Here is a 12,145-nt window from a genome sequence, read left to right as displayed (position 1 = left end):
GCCTAAGTCTAGCAGGTTCACTTACATTTTTCAAAGAATAGGAGCTTTAAAAAAGAAAGCTCTAAACTAGGATTTTTTTGGAGGGGGAGTCTGGTCATGAGGCCTGAACTCTAGGCCTGGGCGCTGTCCCTCAGCTCTTCAGCTCAAGTCTAGCACTCTGCCACTTGAGCAACAGCACCACTTCCGGATTTTTTTCTTTTTGCTTATGTGGTGCTGAGGAAACCCAGGGCCTCATGCATGTAAGGCAAGCACTCTACCACTGAGCCACTTTCCCAGCCCTAAACTAGGATTCTTATATTTAAGTAGACATAAGGATCCCTTCTCTCTAATATGCATAAGCATACACACACAAACATGCACACACACACATCCCCACATTCTGATTTGTGAGGTATGGAGTATGGGCAGAGAAACTTTATTTTTAACAAAGTTTCTTAGAGTTGGGAAAGAGTGAAGAAAGGGGTGACATTGTCCAAAAAGAAATGTACTCTTTATCTGACATATATAAATATAATCCCTCTGTATATCACCTTAATAATAATAATTAAAAAGAAGAAGAAAATAAGTAGCGATTTAAAATTAAAGTGATTTAAAAATTTTAAGGTATAAATGAATAATTTCCTCACCTTGGATATTTAAATGACTTTTTTAGAATTTTGGAAATACTTAAAATTTACAGTAAACTTGCAAAAGAAAGTACCCTAGGATTCACATCTCCTCTTCACATGGCTTCTCCAAACATTAACATCTTTACACACCACTATACACTGCCAAAACTAAGTAATTAACATAGCTAAAATGTTAAGTAAACCTTAGTGCCTCGGAATCTTGCTAGTTTTTCTAGTGATGTATTTTCCATATTTCAGTAGACTGCATTACATTTGGTCATGATCCTTTTTTTTAACTGTAAAGGTGATGTGCAGAGGGGTTACAGTTACATAAATCAGGTAATAAGTACATTTCTTTTGAACAGTGTCACTTCCTCCCTCATTTTCTCCCACTTTTTTCTCTTCCAGTCCCCTACCCCCAAATTGAATAGTTCATTTCCAACATAGTGTCCAGTGAGTTTCACTGCTGAATTAGTTCACCCTGGTCCCACCATTTCTGTGCTTCCCTTTCTACTCCCCAAATCGGATGAACTTAGATACAAGACAAAGGGTATAGAAATCAAAAACAGTGACAAATGGGAAAAAACAGGAGGGATAAAAAGAACCACAAATAGTACAATAAAACAAGGCAAAAGGAGGGTTTTCTTAGGAGATTATCATACGGGCTCAATAGCTATGTGCATATGATCCTATAAAATGATGTTTATCAAAGTGAACACCAAGAAATGAAAACAAGTCAGGATTTTTTTAATGTAGGTTCTGTTGGCCATTCTTCTTCTGAGATGTCTCTTAAACTCTTTAGACCATTTATTAATTGAGTCATTGATCCTTTGAAGATTTACTTTTGGGGGTTAATTTTTTGAGCTCTAAATATATTTTAACAAACATATCTAAATATAGCTAAATATATTTTAGATATGAGGCCCTTGTCTGATAATATTAATCTTGCTAGCTATGTCCTCTAGTACATCACCTTTACAATAATACCAATTTTTTTTTTTTTGTCAGTTGGGGATGCTGAACTCTGGGCCTGGGCGCTGTCCCTCAGCTCTTCAGCTCAAGGCTAGCGCTCTACCACTTGAGCCATCACACCTCTTCTGGCTTTTTTCTGCTATGTGGTGCTGAGGAATGGAACCCAGGTCCTCATGCATACAAGGGAAGCACACATACGAGGCAAGCACTCTACCAGTGAGCCACCATCCCAGCCCCAATAAAAAATATTTTAATAAGTTTTATATTGTGAGAATACTGTACAAAGGAGGGGTTACAGTTACATGAGCAAGGTAATGAGTACATTTCTTATCAAGCATTGTTATCTTCTCCTTTGTTTTTCCCCTCCTTTCCCTTCTCTCCCATCTCCACAACTACAAACCCTCACTCCACCACCTTACCACCCCCGCCTAAATTGTAAAGTTCCATTTTCAACATAGCATCTTGTACATTTCATTGTTGCAATGGGTCAACCTGTATCCCTATTTAAATGGTTTGTTTTTTCTCTTCCCCTCCACAAATTATACCAATATGAAATACAGTGAAAACAAGGGTTACACCGTGGGGGAGGGACATACAAAACAACAAAGAAATATCTTGTAAATATGTTAGACACAATAGCAAGAAAGAAAAAAATACTGTGTCCTTATCTTGGGGTTCATTTAGCTTAACATCATCTTATCTGACCTGTTCTGCTTGTCTCAGACATATACTAGTTATAGCATATAAGGGAAATCATAGGACTTACGTTTCTTTGGGCCTGGCTTACTTCACTTAATATTATTTTTTCCAAGTCTTTCCATTTCCTAACAAATGGGGCAATGTCATTCTTTCTGATGGAGGCAGAAAATTTCATTGTATATATAGATACCGCATTTTCTTGATCCATTCATCTACTGAGGGGCATCTGGGTTGCTTCCATATCTTAGCTATGGCAAATAATGCTGCAATAAACATAGTTGTGCTGGTAGCTTTAGTATGGTCTTGTTTGTAAACATTTGGGTAAATGCCCAAAAGTGGGATTGCTGGGTCATAGGGGAGTCTTTTGAGGAACTTCCATACTACTTTCAAAAGTGGTTGAACAAGTTTACACTCCCACCAACAATGCAATAGGGTTCCCATTTGGCCACATCCCCTCCAGCATCTGTTGTTGTTAGAGTTCTTGAGTTTTGCCATTCTAACTGGGGTGAGGCAGAATCTCAATGTTATTTTGATTTGCATTTCTTTTATGGCTAGAGAGGTTGAGCATTTCTTCATGTGTCTATTGGATATTCTTATTTCCTCTTCAGAAAAGTTTCTCTGTTAGTCTTTAGCCCACTTATTTATCAGGAAGTTATTTGATGGGGGGATTTAATTTTTTGAGTTCCAGGTATATTTTAGATATGTCCGTTGTATGGCTAGTGAAGACCTTCTCCCAATCCATGGGCTTTCTATTAATCTTGCTAGCTATGTCCTTTGCCATGCAGAAGCTCTGCAGCTTCATGCAATCCCATTTGTCCAACCTTTCTTTGATTTGTTGTGTTTCTGGGTCTCTATTAAGAAAATTTTGCACAGGCGCAGGCCCTGGCAGCACCGGAAGCGCAGAATCTGTCCATGTTGGAAGGGCGGGCCTCTGCTCCAGTCCCCGAGGCCGCAGCAGGGATCTTAACACCTGGGCTGGGGCTGCCCAGGTCCTTGCCCTGCTAACTCCTGTCGGGCCTGCAAGCGGTCCAGCCGCTGGCTTTCTCCCCAGCTCTCTTTTTTCCCTTCCGCTCATTTTATCGTGAGCGTGAAAGGAGAAGACCCTGGGCCGCCCAGACCCCTTCTTGTGCCCATCGCCAAGTGCCACCACCGCCATGGGTCTCACCATCTCCTCCCTCTTCTCCCGCCTGTTGGGCAAGAAACAGATGCGCATTCTGATGGTTGGATTGGATGCTGCTGGTAAAACGACCATTCTGTATAAACTGAAGTTAGGAGAGACAGTCACCACCATTCCTACCATTGGTTTTAATGTAGAAACAGTAGAATCTAAGAACATTTGTTTCACAGTATGGGATGTTGGTGGTCAAGATAAAATTAGGCCTCTCTGGAGGCATTGCTTCCAGAATACCCAGGGTCTTATTTTTGTGGTAGACAGCAATGATTGCGAAAGAATCAGGAAGGAGCAGATGTGTTGCAAAAAATGCTTCTGGAAGACGAGCTGCAAGATGCAGTCCTGCTGCTTTTTGCGAACAAACAGGATTTACCAAATGATATGGCCATCAGTGAAATGACAGATAAATTAGGTCTTCAGTCCCTTCATAACAGAACACGGTATGTCCAAGCCACTTGTGCTACCTAAGGAACTGGTCTGTATGAGGGACTTGACCGGCTGTCAAATGAGCTTTCAAAACGTTAAATGAATCTGGATATCTAACCAATGACATATTTGATAGAATTGGTCTAGGCTTGTTACAACAAAATTAGTTTGCATCTTGGTTATTAAACAGTATGGGGCTAGGAAGGTGGCTCAGAGGTAGAGCGGCTTGCCTTGCATGCCTGAGGCCCTGGGTTCAATTCCTCAGCACCACATAAGCAAAAAAAAAAGCCGGAAGTGGCGCTGTGGCTCAAGTGGTAGAGCGCTAGCCTTGAGCTGAAGAGCTGAGGGACAGGGACAGCACCCAGGCCCAGAGTTCAAGCCCCATGACCGGACCTTAAAAAAAAAAAGAAAAGAAAAAGAAAATTTTGGCCTGTGCCAAGGAGACCAAGGGTTTCTCCTATTCCATCCTGTAATGTTTTTCAGGGTGTCTGCTTTGACTCCAAAGTCTTTGATCCATTTGGAGTTGATTCTGGTGCAGGGTGATATATAAGAATCTAGCTTTAGTTTTCTTTTTTTGATTGTGAAAATACTGTACAGAGGGGTTACAATTACATGGGCAAGATAATGAGTACATTTCTTATCAAGCATTGTTCTAGCTTTAGTTTTCTACAAGTGATTAACCAATTTTGCCAGCACCATTTACTGAAGAGGCTGTCTCTCTTCCATTCTATTTTTTTAGCTCCCTTATCAAAGATTAGGTGGCCATAGTCTGTGGGTTCATTTCTGGGTTTTCAGTTCTATTCCATTGGTCCTGAGGTTTGTTCCTGTGCCAGTACCAAGCTGTTTTTATTACCATGGCTTTGTAGTGGAGTTTGAAATTTGGTATTGATGTTCCTCCGGCACTGTTCTTTCTGTTAAGGATTGTTTTTGCTATTCGGGTTTTTGTATTGTTCCATATGAATTTTTGTATTGCCTCTTCTATTTCCTTGAAGAATGAGGTTGGAATATTGATAGGTATTATATTGAATTTGTAGATAGCCTTGGGAAGTATTGCCATTTTCATGATGTTGATCCTTCCAATACAGGAACATGGGAGGTTTTTCTACTTTCTAAATTCTGTTTTGATTTCCTTTTTCAGGTTTTTAAATTTTTCATCATAGAGGTCCTTCACTTCTTTGGTTAAGTTAATTCCTAGGTATTTTATTTTTTGTGGGGCTATTACGAACGAAGTTGCTTTCCTGATTACAGACTCATTCTTCTCATTGTTGGCATCCAGAAAGACATTAATTTTTGAGGGTTAATTTTATACCCTGCTACTTTGCCAAAGTTTCAAATCAGCTCAAGTAATTTGGGAGTGAAGTCCATGGGATTCTTTAAATACAAGATCATGTCATCTGCAAAGAGGGGAGTTTTACTTCATGTTTCACTATTTGGATCCCTTTTATGTTTGCATTTTGTCTTATTGCTGTAGCTAGACATTCTAATACTAAATTGAAGGGAACTGGAGAGAGTGGACATCCTTGTCTCGTTCCTGAGTTTAGTGGAATATTTTTAAAAAACAAAAAATAAATGCAAGTACTTCTTCAGTAAGCCTGGGTGTTAGCCCAAGATTCTGCATTTCTAATCATCTCCTAGGTAGACGCTGCCAGTGCAGTGTTCAAGTACACATTTTTAATGAAGATGGTTCGGGGGAAAAAGTCACTTAAATTAGTTTCACCTGATTCTATATTGTGGGGGTTAAAAGTCACTGTGTAGAAATAATGTCAGTTTGATTTCCTTTGAAACCTAAATACAATAACATATGATAGATGAACTTGGCAGTCCTTTATAATTTTACCAAGGTTAGAGCTTCTGCTAACAAAAATAATCTTGACACTTGTTAAAAGAAGCAAAGGAGACGAGCAAATCAATTTGTTCTAACCAAAAAAGCATAAACTCTACTGTACTGTAGGTATAAAGTCAGTGCCATATAAATAAGTAAACAAAATGTAATGTTTTCCTTTTAAAATGTAATAGCTAAATTATTACTTAAAATCCATGTGGTAGGTATCATCTCATAATCAATTTACTGTGTGTTTATTTCTACCAAGAATATAAATACTCAGTAGAGGGTTAAACTCTCCACTGGAATTCTTCTTATTAAGTGTGTAGGACTTTACAAACACTGATTATAATTTTCTTATTTATATGTCGTACTTGTTTATATTCTGTCAATCAAATATGAAGAAACAACATGTAATAATCCCACTACAAAATCCAGAAGTGTGTGACCTTTTCTCTCTCCCATCGTTTTTTGAATTTTGAGGCAGTAGCTTGGTTGGCAGTCCAGGCTGGCCTTTAATTCACACCCTCCTACTTCAGTCTTGCAAATACTGAGATCACATGCCCAATTGTGTGCCATAATACTGTATTATGGCACATTCTATGTTGTTATGATTAATTATAGGTACAATTAAATTTTCCAAAGTACTTTGACAGTAGCTCTTTTATCCTAAGAGCTTTTAGGAAATTATAAAGCCTTCTTCTGGGGCAAATGCATTTGCTCTTTTTTAGATTTTAAACCAGAATGACAGCCTAGAGCTGTCCCCTCATTTCTTATACTGAATTCACTGATGAGTAGTTGCCATACACACTTTAAGCACCAGAATACCTGAAAGCTCTAGGAGTCATCTAGTTCTTGGTTCACATGAAGTAAAACTGAAGCCCAGGGAAGAAAATGACCTTGATCAAAGTCATTTAACTATTACTTTTCAATCTCCTGGAACTCGTATCTCAGCAAATCATCACCCTATATTTTTAGACTTTAAAGCTGCAAATACTTCCTTCTTATATCACTTATTATAAAATATTTTAATGCAACCAAAATTTTTGTGAAACTATTGTGTGTTATTAAACTTTAGTTATATAGTACATTTATCTTTATTTTTAAGGAATAAAACAATTTACCTGCATACAGTCATGACCAATTAATTTTGGATAAAGGCAGAAAGCAATTCTATGGCTAGAGTACAGTTTTCAGCTTGTGCTGGTCCTATCATATGGACACTGGAGGCAAATTAAAAAAACGGCCTAACTTGGCACCTATTTATAAAAAAAAAAAACATTAAAATGGATAGTAAACTTAAATTTAAAATGTAAACCCATAAAACTTTTAGGAGATATAAATTTTTGCAGGATTTGGGGCTTGGTGAAGAGTTGTTAGAATGCCAATAAAAGCATAACTAATAAAAACAGATTAACAAAATTTTTTCCATATCCAAGTACAGAACTTTTCTATTATGAATGGCCTTCATAAAAGAATGAAAACACAAGCTATAGGCTGAGGGGAAATCAAACACCAGACAGAGGTCTTGTTTCTGAAATAAAAACTACACACAGGAAAAACTCTCAAAATTCAAATAGCAATTTAATTTTTCAAAAAGTAGCCAATTAGCAAATGGTCAAAACACAAAGCCATTTTTCTGAAGAGAATATGGCAAATAAGCATATTAAAAGATGCTCACCATTTTTAGCTTTGATAGATGAACAATGGCTTCCAAAAAGTGTCCACTTCTATTCCCCACAACCACAGAATGTATTACATTACCTGAAAGAGTATCAGGATTGCCCATAAAATTAAAGTTGCCAGTCACCTAATTGTAGAAATGGTTCAGCTATCTTGAATTATTCAGAGGACTCCTGCTTAAAAGTAAGCAACCAATGCTAAAGAGATCGGACAGCTGTGATCAATACATGAAGGCATTCAGCCCACCACTGCTTGATCTTCAAGACAGAGAAAAGGAAGCCAAGAGTCAAGAAATATGGTCAGCTTCTGAGGCAAGAAAAACCATGGAAATGGATTCCCTCAGAATTATAGAAAGTAATGTGCCCTGCCAACACTTCGATATCCATCCATGAGAGCCCATTTTTAAGACTGCTGAACTATGGCTTTTCAGAAGTTAGTGAAGCTTCAAACCACTCTCTAAATTTATAGCTGTTATAGTTATTTCTAACTATAGTTATAACTCTAGTTGTAGTTATTTGTTGCAGCATCAGTAGAAAACAAATAGGTTCCCTAAGAGAAAGTAAGACCACATTAAATTATCATTATATACTTTCACTATAGGTAACTAAAATTAAAAAAAAAATAGAAGCCAGGCATTTAGCTACTCAGAAGGTTGAGATCTGAAGATCATGGGTTGAAGGCATCCTGAACAATCTGTGAGAATCCTATTTCTAATTAACCAGCAAAATCCAGAAGTAGGGTTGTGGGATTGTGGTAAAGTATCAGCCTTGAGTACAAAAGACAAGCAAGAGTGAAAAGCCCAGAGTTCAAGTCTCAGTACCAGTACACACACACACACACACACACACACACACACACACACACACACACACACACACACACACACACACACACACACAGAGTATGCAATCCAAAACTTACGTTATCTTAGTCTCAGTTTCAGCAAAACAGATGGAAAGAATCAAATTAAAATCCACAGATAACCTAGGGCTTCACAATACACTCACAGGGACCCAGTGGATTCCTTCTATTTTCAAGACTCCCACAGAAGCTCTTCTGATCAACTTTTTCTAGAATCTTTTTCAAATCATACAAAAAACTATTATTTTCCATGTAAGTGTCCTCTGTTTACTATCAAATCTTTCCTTCCTACCTTCTTTCTTTCTTTCCTTTCTTTCTTTGTTTCTTTTCTTCTTCATGTCCATGGATTATATATAAATATATATTTGCATATTATATATTTATTTATTTCTTCATGTCCATGAATTCAATATCATTTTTCTAAATGAATTTTGCCAAAAACAAAACAAGTAACTAGATTCACGGAGTTTCGTGAAAGTGATGCAAATAATAAACAAATGGAAAATGTATTATTAGTTTGAAATGTATGAGATGGAGGACATGCAGCTGTTCCTGAGGCACCGACAGGCGATGTCATGTGATGAATTCAGTAGACGAGGATGGATGATAGGTCATACTATGAGGAAGAGAAGTGCTGGATGAATGGAAAGAGACAGGGCATGTGTAAATATGCTATATTTTTTAAAAAGGAAGAGAGTCCACAAAAGCTTCTCTTCTAAAGTGCCATGTGGGCAGAGGCAAAGGAGGGGTGAGGAATGAGTAATGTGGACATATGGAGAAGGAGCATTAGGGTCAGAAGGCAACGTATGTGGACAGGCTCTGAGAACTATGTACAAGGCATAGCAGAGGGATCTGAATGGCTGAAAGAAAGTGTGGGGTGGAGAAAGGCAAAGGGGAGACAGACAATATGACCTAAATATATGATATACATACGGAAGTGTCACAATGAAACCCATTCTCTTATACAATGAAGCTATGCTGATAAAATTTATAAAGCTGGGCACCAGCAGCTCACACCTGTAGATCTAGCTACTCAGGAGGCTGAGATCCAAGGATCACCTTTCAAAGCCAGCCCAGGCAGGAAAGTCCATGAGACTCTAATCTCCAATTAACTTTCAGAAAACCTTAAGTGGTGCTGTGGAATGTGAGCCTTGAGAGAAAAAAGCTCAAGGATAGTCCCCAGGCCCTGAATTCAAGCCCCATGACAAACAACAAGAAAAAAATCTCTATTATAAAAAAAAAGAAGAAATGCCTGGACCCATTAGTTAGAAAACTATTGCTTTTGCCAGGTTGTGAGACAATGGTAACTTCATCTCCAGTGTTAGCAAAGGAGATGATGAGAAAAGCCTGGACATTCACAATTCTTCCATTACCTCTAATCATTCATTCATTCATTTAGGTGTGCACTGGACCTGACCTAGGGCTTTAACTCAGGGCCTGGGCACTGTCACTGAGCTTCCTTTGCTCAAGACTAGTACTCTATTACTTGAGTGACAGCTCCATTTCTGGCTTTTTGGTGGGTAATTGGAGATGAGAGTCTCACGGACTTTCCTACCTAGGTTAACTTTGAACCTCAGTCTTGAGATCTAAAGATCTAGTAGCCAGTCTTACAGATGTGATTCACCAGCACCCAACACTCTAATCTCATTCCAAAACAAAACCAAAACCAAAATACTTGTCTCATTAATACCTGACCTCCAGACAAGTATATTTTTAAGCTTCCGTGTCTTGATCCTGTAACCAAAATCATCTTGCCTGCCTGATTCTGATTCCAACATGAAATGACTATATCTTCCAAATTAAATCTCCCCAAATCTACACCGGCATGTCCCATGTCCCATACATCTCCCACAGCCTGATGCATGATTCCTAATCACCCTCAAGACAGTGGCAGCATACCTGATCAAGAGTATCTCGTATTCACCATACAAGGAGCACCACTATTGAATGAATAAGTGGGTCAGCAGCTACAAAGCTCCTCTCAGTCTCCTCTCAGACTGCAACTGATAAGAGGCAGGCCTGAGCTACACCAGGAAAGGGCCATTCAGGGCCCCCTGTGAGATAGCTCTTTTGAGGAAGATAAGTCCTCATCCTTGCAGCTGGGCCCCTTCCTCCAGATTTCTACACTTTGCAAGTCCCCAAAGAGGAAGTTATCTAAGGGGATTACAACCCTTAAGGGAGAAATTGACCACAAGCCTTAATGGTATGTGAATGTAATTTCTGCAACACTTAGCTCCATTCCTACAAAGGGCAGGTATGTTTTCCTAAGTGTTTAGGTCAAAATCAACATCAAGAGCAACACCAAAATACCAGGATGTGCTAAAAATTTTAGTTTTATGGTTTCTCAGTGCAATGGATCACTCAAGGACAAAACATTACACATGTTTATATAAAATGTTGTTGGTTCAAAAAGACAAGTTGTGTCACATTCACTTACCAGCACATGCTGTGTTTAAAAAAGATGTCCCAAATTTGGCCAGCATGTAATATGCAAACAGAATGAGGAGGGGAGCTGATATTAAAATGTCACCAAGTTATTCCTCAGCTCTAAGAACTCACACACTTTAGATCAAACAGTACCATGCTGATAGAAAGTCCCAAGAAATAGGATTTAAATGAATATTCAGCAACTATTTTCCGAAAAGGCATCTGCACATATAAATAAGTCAGGATACCTTTTTTCCTGAAAATAAATTCATTTACACAATAGAATGGAATGAGAAAATAGAAATTAACATATACTTACCACTTTCATCCCTCCTCTACTTCTAAATAAAGCAGAAACCATGTACCTTAATATTCCAGAAACTGAAGCTGAAACTGAAGTGATATTAGGAGAGTAAAGGTCAGAAATCACAGACCTAATTTAATGGGCTATTAAAAGTATTTACAATGCCAGATAGCGTGAGAAAAATGATGACTCAAAAGTACTCTGATAGGATTGATTACTGGATTTCACAGTTGAAAATCCTCTTTTGCTTACATATAAGGCTTTCTTCCAGTTTGCCTACATATATTCTGAATATTGAATACCTATTTTATCAGGAAATCACCTGATGCATTTATTCTGCTGAAAACTCAAATTACTGTGAGAATTCTTTGTAGCTTGCATGTTTTTACACTTACAAATTTTTATGATTCATTTTTTCAAAGACTATCAAAACAATATAGCAATGACATTATTTAAGTGATTTTTTTCATTTGGATGCCCGTTACACATAAAAAAAATTCTCTACTTCTAGGCTTCAGTCCCTAATAAATGAAGATCTACATCTCTAGAGTTAACTAGAAGATGTTACTGACCAGGTAAGTCCACATCCAGCTTGACTCGATGCAGCATGGACTTGTACAGGTGGGCCCTTGTATCCTTCAGCCTTCTTCATTTTCTAATATTATTTTCTTTTTTTCTTCTTCAGTTGTGGGGCTTGAACTCAGCGACTAGGCACTGTCCCTGAGCCTATTTGTGCTCAAGACTATCACTCTATCATTTGAGCCACAGCACTACTTCTGGGTTTTTAATGGTTAATTGGGGGACTTCTCTGCCTGGGCTGACTCCAAAACTCAATCCTCAGATCTCAACCTCCCGAGTAGCTAGGATTACAGGCATGAGCCATTGGCACCCCGCTATTTACAAATTTTTTAACCATATGAAATACAAGTCAACTTTGTCTCTGTTCAAAATAATTGACACAAGCTACTTAAATTTTTTATAATTAAAGAGTTCTAAGTTCAGCCTAAGACAGCTGAGCTGGGATGATTTAGCCTCCGGTGAGGGCAGTAGGTAACATCATGGTGAGAGCCTATGAAGGAGGAATCAGTCACATTTCACACAGGATCAGAGAATAAAACACAAGAGAGCTAACAATCCTCTTGTGAGAAATCAAGATGTCACAGCAGAACTAC

General features: G+C 38.2%; 1 protein-coding gene and 1 pseudogene across 2 annotated transcripts in view; one reads left to right on the top strand and one right to left on the bottom strand.

Annotated features, from left to right (window-relative positions):
- Nucleotides 1-12,145, bottom strand: part of Pde4d (phosphodiesterase 4D) — a 1,402,687-nt gene that overhangs the window by 1,133,923 nt on the left and 256,619 nt on the right. The window lies entirely within an intron of this gene.
- On the top strand, nucleotides 3,403-4,044 carry LOC122117271 (annotated as a pseudogene).

Source organism: Dipodomys spectabilis, unplaced genomic scaffold, assembly GCF_019054845.1.
Source record: "Dipodomys spectabilis isolate Male_0828 unplaced genomic scaffold, ASM1905484v1 ptg000140l, whole genome shotgun sequence".
NCBI lineage: Eukaryota > Metazoa > Chordata > Mammalia > Rodentia > Heteromyidae > Dipodomys > Dipodomys spectabilis.
This window is presented reverse-complemented; position numbering and strand designations above follow the sequence as displayed.